Raw genomic sequence first — 14,122 nt, 5'->3', positions numbered from 1 at the left:
GGGCTAGCCTTGAAAGGAATCAAAAGGATTGCTTCCTCAAATAATGAAAATTCTTCCCTACTTCAAGAAGAGTGTGGGAGGTACAGCAGAAGAGAAATACAGACATCTCTAGGCAGGCTCGAGAAAAGGACCATATGAGAAGCTACAACCATACTGACCTTTTGGGATTTACAACTGGATCCAGTTATAGCAACCAGTGAGGTTACCATTCACTGCTGAACGCGTTGCTCACCTCTTTTTGGACCCCAGCCATGTGAATTACTTAGGGAGGCTTAGACAGATGGAGTGAGGTTCCCCCTGCTGCAGCTGAAAAGCAAATTCACATAGACTTCAAAGGGGGCAGATTTTCCTCAGTCATCAAAGGATGTTGGGTCCTTCGTAATAATACCTTTACATATGCATAAGTACTGGCTAAAGAAAAATGGAATAGATTATATGTAAGGAAGAAAATGTCCTCGGAGCCTGGTTATTTAGTACAAATTGTTTGGTGTGAGTGGGATGTTTCCAACAGCAATCACTTTGGTTGCAGGACTACATATCAAGACATTCTGGTGAAAGGAGTGAAATTCGTTCATTAATTAAATAGATATATGGCTTTTTGCATTTGAATAGTAGGGCTGGAAAATGTAGTAGATGGAAGGCTTTTTTACTCGTAAGATGGTGTTGTAGAAATGAAGGCCTTGTAACCTTGTTTTAGTAGTCTGATGGGTTTTTGTTCCAAATCCCACCTTATGCATTTAGTGCAGCTCCAGCCTTTTATTAAAATGGGAAAATATATTGTTTATAAAGGGTACTCTTGACAAATAGTAACCAAAGGAAGGTGCAAAAAATGTATTGTTTCCATAATCAGAGATACACTGTAAAACAGAATAACGTGATAAATACAGAGTGCCATTGTTTGTTGTTGTTATCTGTCTGTGCCCAGTGGCAAGAAAGTCTAAATGAATTACAAAGAAATTTTTAATAAAAGAAAAAAAAAAAATGGGCCCCATAACCTGGAAGAACTTTGAATAAAAAATGTCCCCTGAAACCAAAAGTCCCTTTAAAATCTCCACACTTTCTCACCCTTTTCTGTTTTTTTTCTTTCCCCTGCTCTTACTTAAAAGCCTCTGGGTGATTTGTCCTATTCCCTGCCCAATAACAGGCAAGCCATTGTTTTAGGGAAGATATTTTTAATGTTGTATATTTTAGGTTTTTTGTTGTTTTTATTTCTTTTCATTGGAAATTTCATCCACACAGAGTAGAAAATGTGAACATAAGCAGCTGCAATATGAGATGAACTCTGAACACCAAATAGGTAGGCCCTAGAGGGGAGGAACTGAAATATGAGCTGCTTATTCTTGGAGCCCTTTAAACCCTCCAATCTGTTTTAAATTATTTTGGTGCCTCTATTTAAAGGTTAAATTTTTGTTGTTGTTGTGAGCCATAGTTTAGTAATACAAAACCTGGGCAACATCAGCATAGAGTCAATTCAGAGATTACACACCCAGGGTCTTTCCTGATCCTGCCTAAAGTGAAGCAGCATGTTTATACTTAGCAACACATTTTGACATGAATGAACTTTTCACGTCTCTGCTCATAAAATAAACACGTACATTCAGCAGGAAAAAAATCATCTCACTCAACGATCCAGCTTACATATGTTATTTACAGACCATATGTCGAAATCTAAATATGGTTATGTATATGCAAAAATTATAGATATAAAACACTGACTTTAGAGCTATGCATAAAACATCAAAACTTTTATATCTATTGTTAAATCCTTTTTTGGTGCTAAGTCTTTAGTACATTTGATTTCACTAAAAAACCCCAAACTTACTTTCCCCTCTCCCCTTTTCAAGTGAAATCTTGGCACCTAAAGCATTTATGCTTTATTTTTCCTTCTACAGTATTTTGTTTCAAGGCACTCATAATTTGAGCACTAGAGCTTAGATGTCAGCATGAACACAGTTTTGATGGCTGTTTTTTGCCACTGCCACTTTGAGCTCAGCTCTACTAAGTGCCAATGGGAAATTCCTAAAGGCCAAGGCATTTTCAATAAATTAGCATCAAGACACTGAGTCTTTGTATAGCACTTAGGTGAAACTTGATTCAAAATGCATATTTGGGGATTTCTGACAATGCTTTCTTTGTTTTTTATGCAAATTGAAAAAGCCTTGGAATCTCTTGAATTTATATGATCAAAGATGACCACCGTGAATGTGTCTGGAAGCATTACCAAATTACAGAAATACCAGAGACAGTAATATTATGAAGATTAAAATAGACATCTTTTTAAAACTGTGCCTTCTAAAGAACATTAGGTTTTGACAATTCATTAACTTTACGTATTTTTAATCAAACTAATTTTGAAGCATCGCATTTGACATGATACACATCAAATGGTTACTGCTGGCTGGGGACTCAGAGACTTCTAGAATGTAGCAATTAAAGGGTTTATGCTCCTCTCAATGGGCAAACTAAACTCCGTTACAATTAATTAGAGAGAGATTTACACATTCTTTTAAAGACGTGAGTATGGTTTCAAACATATTAAGCAGCACGGCATATACTCCTTCCACTACAGCCACCCTGATACAAACTTGGTGCATGGACTTTTTTAATCAAACAATGAGAGGAATGTTTTGTGTTTTGTTCTGCCAGGCTATTTCATTTCAAAAACTGCAACCAGTTCATGAAGAAAGAGTTTCCTGCAAAGATATTTCAGTTACACAGGTCCACTTCTCTATGTAAAGACCGAAAAGACATTATAAAAAGGCTAAATAACTGACTGGTTTGGTAGTCCAGATGAATAACAAGGTACATTTTGTCACTGGAAGAAAAAATGGGATGGTGACTCAGTCATTTCCCTAGGAAGTCTGTTCCAATAGCTGAAATAGGACTTTCAAAGAAGGCTGCCAATCTATGAGAGGTTTAAATGACAGCAACAGCATTTTCAATCAAATATTATGGGGTTTAGCTGCAAAGAAAGCCATTGTGAGGAATCAGAAAAACGCTATTGCAAGAAGAATTGAAAAGATTGTAAACAGCTACCAATTTTTTGCTTCGTAGGCTGAATTTTTCTAAGTTCTGATGATGCCATGAGGATTTAAGGGCTTCTACTGCCCAAATAGAGCTTTGCAAAGGTCAAATATATAGTTTACCTTCTTGTTTTTTGCCTTGTGTTTAACCCAGTGCTAAGAAAAAAAAAAATTATCATATTGTCACATGGCAACACCCCTCAGGCAGAATAATATAAATGGGACTGAATCTTCTACAAAGTCTAAAAAGATATACGAAGAGGAAGTGAAGCTGTTGCTCAGCTCACTTGCAGGATGTATTCCAAAATTCTAATCCTCATGATGCTTCTACTAAAATGCATATATTCTTACTAGTTTTAGGAAGAAATTCTCTGTTTCTCTATTGATTCTCCATAAAAAACAGAAATAATTATTTTCTATGTAAGAACCTAAAGGGTTTTTTCCTACAAATTATTGCAAAAAGTCTGCTTGAAGAATATTGAAATTATACAAATTGGAATTGCAGTGAACAAGGATTGAGACAATGGGTCATTCACTTCTGTTGGATCAATTTTCTAACTGACATTAAGCTCTGTGAAGAATATTTCTGAGAATCTCACCAAAAATACATCATGGTTGATCTAAGTCTCAGGGCTAATATAGCTCATCCCTTGGCTGATTCTGATAAGGAGAGGTTATCATCCAAGCAGACTTTTCTGCAAGTTCCTGAAGAAACTTTGAAAAATTTTAGGTTTTCAATTAAACTTTATTTCCTTTTATTTAGTTATAAACTTTCTGTGAAAAAAAAAAAAAAAGTTTTCCTCACCCTAATCATAGAACTCAATGCATTGTGAAATTTTGAAGGTACAAATTGCCACATAGTTGTTACATTATTTGTGGTCTCAGCTTGGACACTGTGGATGAAAATGGAATTTTTTTCTTTTGATTTCACTGGGCCATGGAACAAGCTCAATATCCACAGCAGCTAGAGAAAAGTTTGCTTAATTAAATTTTTTCTGTTTCTTTTTATACACAGATAGATGGTGTCATCGTTTGGTTTTTTTTTTTAATTGTTTACCATAATTATGTCTTTACTTGAAATTCATATTTAAACCAATGCATACTTGTCATGGAATTGTTGGTAATGTGTGACTACATTACGCTGTCTTTTGCCAGGACACTTGTAAATGAGACATTATCCTTGGAGATTTTCTTGGCTGAAAATGTGAGTAATTAAAAATGTAAACAAATATTATCCATTACATATGCCACAATAATAAATACTTCAATATAATGCAAGTTAATGACTCTTAAGGGATTCAGCCTAATCCCATTACAGAGTGTTTCATAGGTGTACAAACAAACAGTTAATCATTTAATATTTTGCCATGCTCATTATATTTATATAATATAGTTCTCAATTGCAAAAAAAAAAAAAAAAAAAAAAAAGAAAAAGCAAGCAAAAAGTAGCATCAATGCCTAATAATTATAGAGCATGAAATATAAGAGAGGTAAATGGACATGGAAACCCAGAAGGTGCTCAGGACAGCTCTTGGTCTGCTTTACAAAAAAAAACTTTGGGTAAGGAGGATGGATATGAAGATTGGGCATTTCTTTTGCTTTCTCTCCAGTAGAGAAGTCATTAAACCTCTGGTAGGGATATTTATATCCAGGGTCTGAAGAGACATGACCCAGGAGGGACGTGTTAGTCGCAGACTGCCCTGCTCAGGCTGCTGCTGAGAGTCAGATGCAGGGAGCAGAGCATCCCTCTGGCCACACAGCACCATGGGAGAGGGGCATGGATCTGTGGGAAAGGGAGGTAGGATACACTCAACCTTTTTGAAAGAAAGTATTTTTTTCTGTCTTTCAGATCTTGCTCTCAGAGTTAAAAAGCAAACTAAGCCAGATGAAGAAAATCCTCCAAGCACTGGGAGGACATTCGCAAACAAGTTAGATGAGAGCTGGTGTTGGCAGCATGTAATGCACTCAGGCAGGGGAATGGTGCATCTCAGAATGGTTTCATCAATGATGGAATTACAGGGGAGCCAGAGAGCTGGGATGTGCAGGGGAGGTCCTGGAGGAGAAGCAGTGGATCCAGGCTGGGTGCTGGCTCTGGAAGGTGCACAGAGCTGTGTGCGGCCTGTAGCCCACCATGGCCCCCATGGATACCATGGCACACACTTGAAGGATGGACAAGCTACTGAGTCCTTGGGCAGCTTCACTCAGTCTCTTCTTGGAGCTCCTTGTTTCAATGGAGTGACCCACACCATCCCTGTGCAGGTGGACTAGCTGATCATGCAGGTTCCCTGTATCCTGACATAGGAGACTTGGCTTTACTGGGATCTCAAATAGCACAGTGCCTTTCCTGTTAAGGTAATGCTTTACAGATGGCAACCAACACATCACATTTCCCTGGGACATAAGCTAGCAGGTGCTGCAATGGGCTGGCAGCAGCAGACAAGCTGCCATGTCCATGGCGTCCTTGGCCACAGTGTGCCACAAGGGCCATGGGGTGTGTTAATTGATTAGCTAATTCCTATTGAAATGAAATATCATTTCACATCAAATTCCCCCGGGCTACAAATCTTCATCCTGCTAGTAACTTCATTTGTCACCTCAGTGAAATCACTAAAATTATTTGCTTCTTTTCTCCCATTTGTAAAATAGGAGTTGAAGTTCTCATTTCAGCATCTACTTAATCTGTTTCCAAATTTGGTGTTCACCAGTTACTCACTAATTTTCATGCCTTTCTTACTGCTTTAATTTGCTTGGCAAAATTTGCCAAATTACCCCTTTGAATGGATACTGAAAACTCCTAAACACTCAGTAAATCTCAGAAACTTTTCCATAATTAGTTGCTGTAAAAGGACAGTGATCCTAGGAATCTGCATAAGGACACTGCACAACACTTATACCAGACTCTCAAACCTTGCACAGAAATGCTCTTTAATAACTTTGAAGTCATATTAGCAGGGAGGTCTTATTAAACTGCTTTACGGATTTGAAGGCTCTTCTGGAGGAGAAAGCTTATAGCAAAAGTCCAGGGATCAATTTTGGAGAAGAAATAAAGACTCTTGTTTATTTGATGCCTCTTTTTTCCCTTCTTTTCTTTTTTGGGATGATTATCTAATAAAGCCAAACCACCCGTGAACAGGAAAGAGAAAATAGCCTGTGCTCATGTTGTGGGCTTTCTCAGAAGGCCAAGATCAGCTCTCTGACAGCTGAAGCCGTTGTAAGTACTTTGTAGCTATCTTCTGCTTACATTGCTCTGAGAGTATCATCTGACATACAAAAGATGATTTGAGGACAGGCAGGCAGAAATCCCACCTGCACACTTTAGCAATTAAGAGTTTTAATCAAATCAAGCCAAATAATCTCAAAATCACATGACCACACCTAACTAGCATAGCTCCTTTTTATTATTCACAAAAAATCCTGTCTCTGGTTTTTTGGAATGTCTCCTAAATAGAACCTCTTTTCCCTCTAAGTTTCATCTTTTCAAATTTGTGTTACCCATTGCCTTTGATAAGGTGCTTTGGTTTATCTATTGGAATTTGTCTGGTTTTCTTATGGTTCACAGTAAATTCACAATTTTTACAATCAAGGACTTACTAATCCCTAGGTTTGAGGTGTTTTCACTCTGATTCTTTGATTTACATATGTTTACAGGATGGCCCTCCTCTCACAAAATGTAAGGAAAGGCTTGGTATAGATGGTAATTGATAACACCACCCTGAATCTCATTACATCTGCATAGCTACATAGAAATTCCACAAATCCTAACCAATAAAACCAAATATAAGCTATTCCCTTTTTCTAATCAGTAGTTTACCAATAAGACATACTTCAAAATACTGTTCAGACTCCTGAAGATATGGGACTACAACCCACAGTGTGCCCTGCACAGTGTGGTAAATGGAATTCCTGAAAACAGTTAGTATGCTGCAGTCTGAAGTCAGCTAATATCAGATATTTGCTGCCTCATTTATTTTGATTAATTGCTTCAGTGGGGGTGGACCAAAGGGTAAACCAAAAATCCACGTCAGGGAAAGAAGATCTGTGTTTCATCCCCTCAGTTTTTAAGAAGTAAGCGTGCTAGGAAATTTTGCTTTCTTGACTCCCTTTAACTTCCACAATTTACTGTTAAGAGTAACAGGAGAAACCTGAAAGAACCATGGTCGTGTTAGTTTTGTGCTGGCTCCTGCTTTGGAGAAAGGCTTGGAACTTCTGTCACCAGTGATCTGGGATCACTTGGTTGTTTCAGAGATGTATGATCCTCCCTAGTCTGTTTGTTTTTTTTCTCCCAGACCTTTTCTTTTGCTGTCAACTCTGCTTCAGAGTTCCTGGAGCTATTTTCAGGCATCACGTCAATCACAACTTCTCTTCCTACCACCAATACTTTAATTTCATTTTCAGTCCCCTCCTGCTACCTCCCATGAGTGACATGGCTGCACAGTGACTATGGTGGAGAGACATATGCCTACCTCTCAGCTGAAGTCGTGGATCTTTCCAACCCAGCCACAGGTGATTACATCCCCTGCGAAGCCTGTGGGCATGGAGCCCTGGGTAGTGATTTCAGCCATAAACTTTCTGTTTTGTGGTGTTTACCTTTGCTATCCCCCATGACAGGTTTCTCTTCTGAGCAGTAGCCTATGGCATGCGGCTGGAGCAACGAGACTCCTGTGCGATGTAGTATACAAAGAGTGACAAATTAAAATGACAGGGCTGTCTTACAAGATTGGGATCTAGTGAAACAAAATATTTCTGGTCCAGGTAACAGAGGCAGAGCTACATGGTAATAAGTGGAAAAAGCCAGTGTAATTTTCAAATGTCTGTAACATAACTGAGTTTGTCAGTGTCCCAGTGCTATTGTGTCGCATCTTCCCCAGGTGTGGCTGGAAGTGCGGCTGGGGGGTCTGTGTTTGCAAAAATAGCTCTATTTATAATAGGAACATTTTTCATTTTTATGTCCTCTCGGTCTATTAACAGCAGCAGTAAAATTGATCCAAAGAGCCATCATGAGCTTAGAAAATCATATGATAAAAACTTCTTTACAATTAAATTCAGCATATTATCTGACACTCTTTTCCCCTCTTTATTTCAAACTGCACAAATAAGTTAATCATGCAAACATACACACAATGCTGCACTCTGATTTTCTGATTCTTATTGTCCTATTTAACTAGTAGAAAATGTTGATCTTCTGCTATCAGCATTTCAAAATCCTGAGTTTTAAATTAATTGTTCTGCATTTTAAATAAAAGCTTGAAAATTACTTTGAAGAGCTCTTTTCTCCCAATGGGTCTTCAGTGAATACACACAAATATTTTGTATTCTTAAACATAGCACTGATGTACACAAATGGATAATTGCCTCTACAACTTAGGTATCTAAATCTCTGCCTTTCAAGTGACATTTTGCATGCTCATTTGTGTGTAAGATTACAATGAGGCTTCAAGTGTCCAGACTGCATCAAAACCATTCCTGAAATGCTTATGCCTCTGTTTAATTAAGTTGAAGTGAAATTCATGTTATTCAAGCACTGTTAAATCAGGCTGAAGTTAGTGAGTCTGAATGACATGCTGTAGCATGATTTTAAATAACTAAATATGTGGCATTTATGGTGCTTTCTTTTGTTTGAGAAACAAACCCCAGGTGTTTTGCAGAGCAACCCATGGAAAATTAAAGCCTATTTTTCATATACCTGAAAGGCAGGAAAGTCTGTGTTCATCAAAGAAACAGAAATTCCTCTCAGAAATAAAGAAAATTCATGCCTTGAACTAGATTGGTAAATAGCATTTCTAATTTCTGAAACACTGTAGTAGTGAAAGATGTTTCTTGAGTGAAGTAATACCCAACCAGAAGCGCAATGGTAGCTAAGTAGGATACAATTTGTAGCCCCCCGCCTTCACATTTAATTTCTACTTTAGAATGATTTTAGTCCATCACTGAACATGTTGAAAGGGATCTCATTATTAAAAATTCAAAATATATTCTCCATGATCTTTTATTCTAAGAACTCCCAAATGCCTCAATGTACAGAAACACACATTTTTAATGAACCAAATGGACTTGTTTTTATAACTGACAGGAGGTGCTGGGAATTGGAATTGGAGGGGGGGAATCAGCTAATTAAATCTAAATCACCAACAGTGAACATAATTTCCTTGTCCAGTCCCTTCCAGTTTCACCAGCTTCCTCGTACCAGTCTCATACTTTATTTCCTTCTCTGGTTTGGCTTTGTTACCTTTGAATTTTAATTAGACAGCTTCCTCCGTGCCGCCCGGGTGCCACTCAGCGCTGCGTGTCATGGTGTGTGAACACAGCACTGACAGGCTCATGGCTGGCGGCCCCCGTGCCGGGAGCTGCCGTCCCCGGGCGGAGCCGGCTCCGTGTGCCCGGCGGCCCCGCGCCGCTGCGGGACCCGCGGGGACCGCGCCGGGGACACCGCAGCGCCTGCCCGGCCACGGGACCCGCCCGCACCTAGCAGCTAAAATGGAAGAAGTCTCCCACCATGTGCCACTGTAACTCTTCGAGGCTTTCAGCGCGGCCAGATTTTCACAGGGATAGGGAAGGCTGCCTCCCTGCCAAATTTCAAGTTGCTATTTTGAAATACGAGGTTGATGGATCTGCAAGGAAAGGAACTTGCCAGATTTCGCCAGCATTTTTGTTCTCTTTTTTTTTTTTCCCCCTAACAATATTCTTGAAACATCCAAATCTTCTGAGATGTTGTCATAGCTAAATGCACCTCAGATGGTTCAAATTTGGCAAACACTTGGGAAACAGAGTTTTACAAACGGACTTGCTGGGAAACCTTAATAAGAAACAGAGCTAACAACCCAGTCAATGTTTACACAGAAAGAACAAACAAATAAACAATTGTGCACTTTAGTTGCCTTGACAGTAAATCTAATCAACATAACAGATTGCAATAGATCTTTTTCCCATTAAAATGAGAGCTCTGAGTAAGAGTTAAGAAAGGTAGACATTAATTTTTTACTGGCTGAAGATGAATAGTGCATACAGCAAGATTCCAAATTTAGGTGGAAAGTAAAAAAACTGTTTCACAGAACACACAAATGTGTTAGGGTGTGTCATTCTTTGGAGAGAATCATTTTCAAATTGGACTCCTATTTTTCACTATGCCATGATCCACCCTGGCCCCTGCATGACAAGAAACCTGCATATTAGATCTGCAGAAACTCTGTTTCAGCTCAGGTTTTCCCAGATTAGAGTAAGACTTTACTTATAACATTTAGGCAGTTGCTGTGAGTACACTTTAGGTAGCATTGCCAGAGGAATCCTGTGCTGGGAGGCAGAATGTAGGAGAGACACAGGGAAAACCTGGGGGGAAGCTTTTATGTAGTTCCTCTGCTCAGCATAAATAGAAAAGAAGCATTGCTGCAGCTGTAGTCACTGAGCTACAGAAAGAGTCATTTTTCAGAGGGATGGAGATTTTAGGGGCTGTTCCTCCATTCTCCAGCTTAACCCAGTGGGCAGGGTACCAAATATTATTTCCACATTTCCCTTTCATATCACAAACAATAAACCAAAATCAACCTGGCCTTTTGAGTTTATTATAAGCTATCTGGAGCATGAGGCATATTCTTTTTTGTAAGAATTGGGGCAAATATGCAACAATGTATACACTGTAATAAAACAATGAAACTGAGAAGCCACTGCTTAAGTTAATTCAATATGGCCCAATATAGCGCAATCTAATTAAACTTGAATAAACATTTTTATAAAAATTCAATTAATTGGTGTGGTCCTACGTGTGCATTCTGTGTCATGAAATTGTGACCAATAGCCCGTTCTTCCAGCACTGCTAAATAATTGCCTGAAGTCAGAGGATAAAGAATAGAGAAAGCTGAAAATCCATTATGCTCTGTAACAGTCTGACTAAAACTAATCAGCTGCTATCTAAATTTTCACACCTCTATTTCATGATCATCTTCTCTTGTAAAAATAAACACATGCACTCTGAAACGAGGTAAACATAAATGGTATTCAAAACATGAACATAGCAGGTCCAATTTTGAACTCTGGCTCCCTGGTATGTGGCAGAGACACTGGAGGGGTCAGGAGTTTTAGGAGGGGGATCCTCCCTGAAGGAAGACAAGAAGGGGAGTCCCCAAAACAGCCCACCCTGTTGGGGCTCCAAAAGTTCCCTCAGAGCCTTACAAGTTCACAAATACAGTGACTGTTTTAAAATCACCTGACCAATGTGTTTTGCTTGTTGAAAATGTATGGATTGCTGCTAAGTTTAATAGGCGTTGAAAGTTTGGATGATGTCATGCTGGTGCACAAGAGCACCTAATACTTATGACTCCTATTGCTATGGGTTATGCAAAGTATTTGAATAATTTGGGAAGGGTAGTACTTGCAGGGAGATGAAACCATAATTACCCTGAAAAATTAGTTCAGATTATCTCCAATTTTTGTAGACTCACAAGGTGAGTATCAGGAATGTACAGAGACACTTATTGTGGAAAAATTATTATCATAATAAAATACTCATCTTTTTGCATGAAATGTTCATCTCTTTAGGAAGCACACTCTTACACATTATCAGCTGGGTAGACTTGGAATGCTATAACTTCATTTGCCTGTCAGAAAACACCTTCTATTGTGATGAGAAAAAAAAGTGCTTCCGTTAGTTGTGTGTGCTGATACAGCCAGGTTTCATCAAGTTTTTCTCTAGTACTGTTATTTATAAGATCACATAAGCAGAGGTTTTAACATACATTGGTTTATCCAGCAAAACTCAAAACCAACCCATTCAGCTGGTTTGGCTTGATTAGATGGGGAAACAGAGCATCACTCTATACCTAAATTCTTTATTATTTGCACTACGAAGCTCCTCATCTTAAACTCAGAAGCATTTAGAACAGCAATGCCTTATAGAGAGATGATAATACAGACTGTGAACTTAGTAAAAGGTAGGCCTTTAGGGTATTTACTTTGGACACATTACTCCCAGGAGATCTGAACGAAGAACTCTACCTAAACTATTTTTATTTAAGAATTGTTTGTACAAGAGAGTTTATCTCACTGGTCTTTTTCAGCTCATTATAAATGGAAGTCTTAAAATGCTTTCAAAAACCTGTGCATTCTCTTGGAAGCAATCAGTGAGACAATAGCAGAAGAGAGGAAAGCAACATTTTATCTTTCAGCAAGATTAAGAACTACCTTGCTTATTTATCAGCTGAATAGCACTTTGGCTGCCCTTGAGGCTGAGATGGAGTCACTATATTGGTAATTACTAGACCAGGGCATTCTCCAGCTCTTCTGGCAAAGGTTTGGCCTTTATTTCCTCACTTTGCATACCATGAAACTCAATGTAAAATAGAGTAATAGTCAGTCTGACTGGGACATGATCCTGTTGCATCCCCTTTAGAGCTGCCTTTGCACAACGTTAGAGCTCATTTATGTTACTTCTTTTGTTTTGTAACACATAAATTTTGTATTACAGTAGCATAGGTACAGTACTGGACTAGCCTACTGTCCAGGTTCAGCCTTACCTATAATGCAGTAATGTAGATATCCATGCTGAAATATGTTCATATGCGATCTTAGACACTCTAACCCCAGTGAGGCTCTGCAACCTAAAAACTCCACTAAGTGAGTGAGTGTTCGGCAACCTCTGCATTTTTCCTTGGGTGGTAGGTACCATCTTCTCTTCCAGCAGTGCTGTATCCTAGAGCTGTGTCCTCCAAAGAGGGGCTTAGCCCAAGCACAGCGTTTCCCTTCACTACCCAGCCAGCAAGGGAGGGACGTGCCAGAGAGGGGCACTCGCAGTCAGAGGGGGCCGTTGAGAGAGGAGCGATTTGTCCCTATGGGACTACTTCTGTAACATTTTGCTCTATCCTTCCAACAATCAAGCCAGTGGCTTGTTGCCAAGCCAAGAGCCTGCCTTGGCTATCAGATTTCATTTATGTCAGTGAGAAACGGTCTCAGTAAAAGAAAATGTTCTCAGTCAAAACTATTCTCAGTGAAATCAAAATAGTCAATGCATTGTCAGGGAAGAGTGGTGCTGCCCTACCAAATAAATGTCACTTTGGAAGCAAGTCTATTAACAAAAAATATATGTGTAGGCAAAGTCCAGACACTTGTTTTGACAGTGTATGATTTTGCTCCCTTGTCAAACTTCTCTTATTACACATGGAATCACACGCTCATTTTCAACAAGTACATGACGATGCAGGAGATTACCAGTACATCACAGCATGTATTTGCCTTTGGCTTGGCTTGATGTATTTCTAGGCTTATCCAGCTGGCTTGGAGAACACACATGAACCAAATTCAAGCAGTGCTTATGCTTTAATTACAAAGGTTTACACTGGACTCTCACTCTGCATCTCCTCTTTCCACTGAGATACATTTCTGTGGAGTGATTTAGATACTTTATGTGCCTCAGTGGATCTCCTTGTTGTAAACATGCAACTTTATTTAAAATATGAATTCCTGAATTAGATGCAAATAAAATGTTAAATAAGAGATTTTCATCAGTAATTATCTACCAATAAAAGTAGTTTTATATGCTTAATAATGAATATAATTGGAATTTTCATGCACATTACTGTGTAAGTATTAGCAATTATTGGTTTACATTATTTTTCTATCAATCTTTATATCTCTATGGAATAAAAAACCAGAACATTTTTAACCTAAGCATATACATTTGTAAACCAGATAAATGTTGTGATTATCTCTTCCTGTATATAATTCCTCATGAGGGATTCAGTTAATTGAACATACCTTTCAAAACATAATCTATGGGTTAATTAAGCCCAGCAAATACAAAATTTGAAACCACATACCCTCTATTGGCAGCAAAGTTAGGGACTTTTTTTATTCCTTTTTATCCAATGCTACTAATGATTGCTTTGCACAGGCATATAATACATGCAGGTAGCATGACTATATCCAAAACAGAAGTTAAGTTTTTGATTTTGCTGTCAGGGATCAAAAGTCTTTTTTTTTTTATACATACATCAACTCTTTCAATAACAAAATAAGAACTTATTGACGTTGAGTAGATTTCATAGCTTGTAGAAAAGACACATATCATTGTAATGTGTGAAATTTTAATCAGAAATGTTGTGAAGGATAAAGGT

This window comes from Motacilla alba, chromosome 7, assembly GCF_015832195.1.
Source record: "Motacilla alba alba isolate MOTALB_02 chromosome 7, Motacilla_alba_V1.0_pri, whole genome shotgun sequence".
Taxonomy (NCBI): domain Eukaryota; kingdom Metazoa; phylum Chordata; class Aves; order Passeriformes; family Motacillidae; genus Motacilla; species Motacilla alba.
This window is presented reverse-complemented; position numbering follows the sequence as displayed.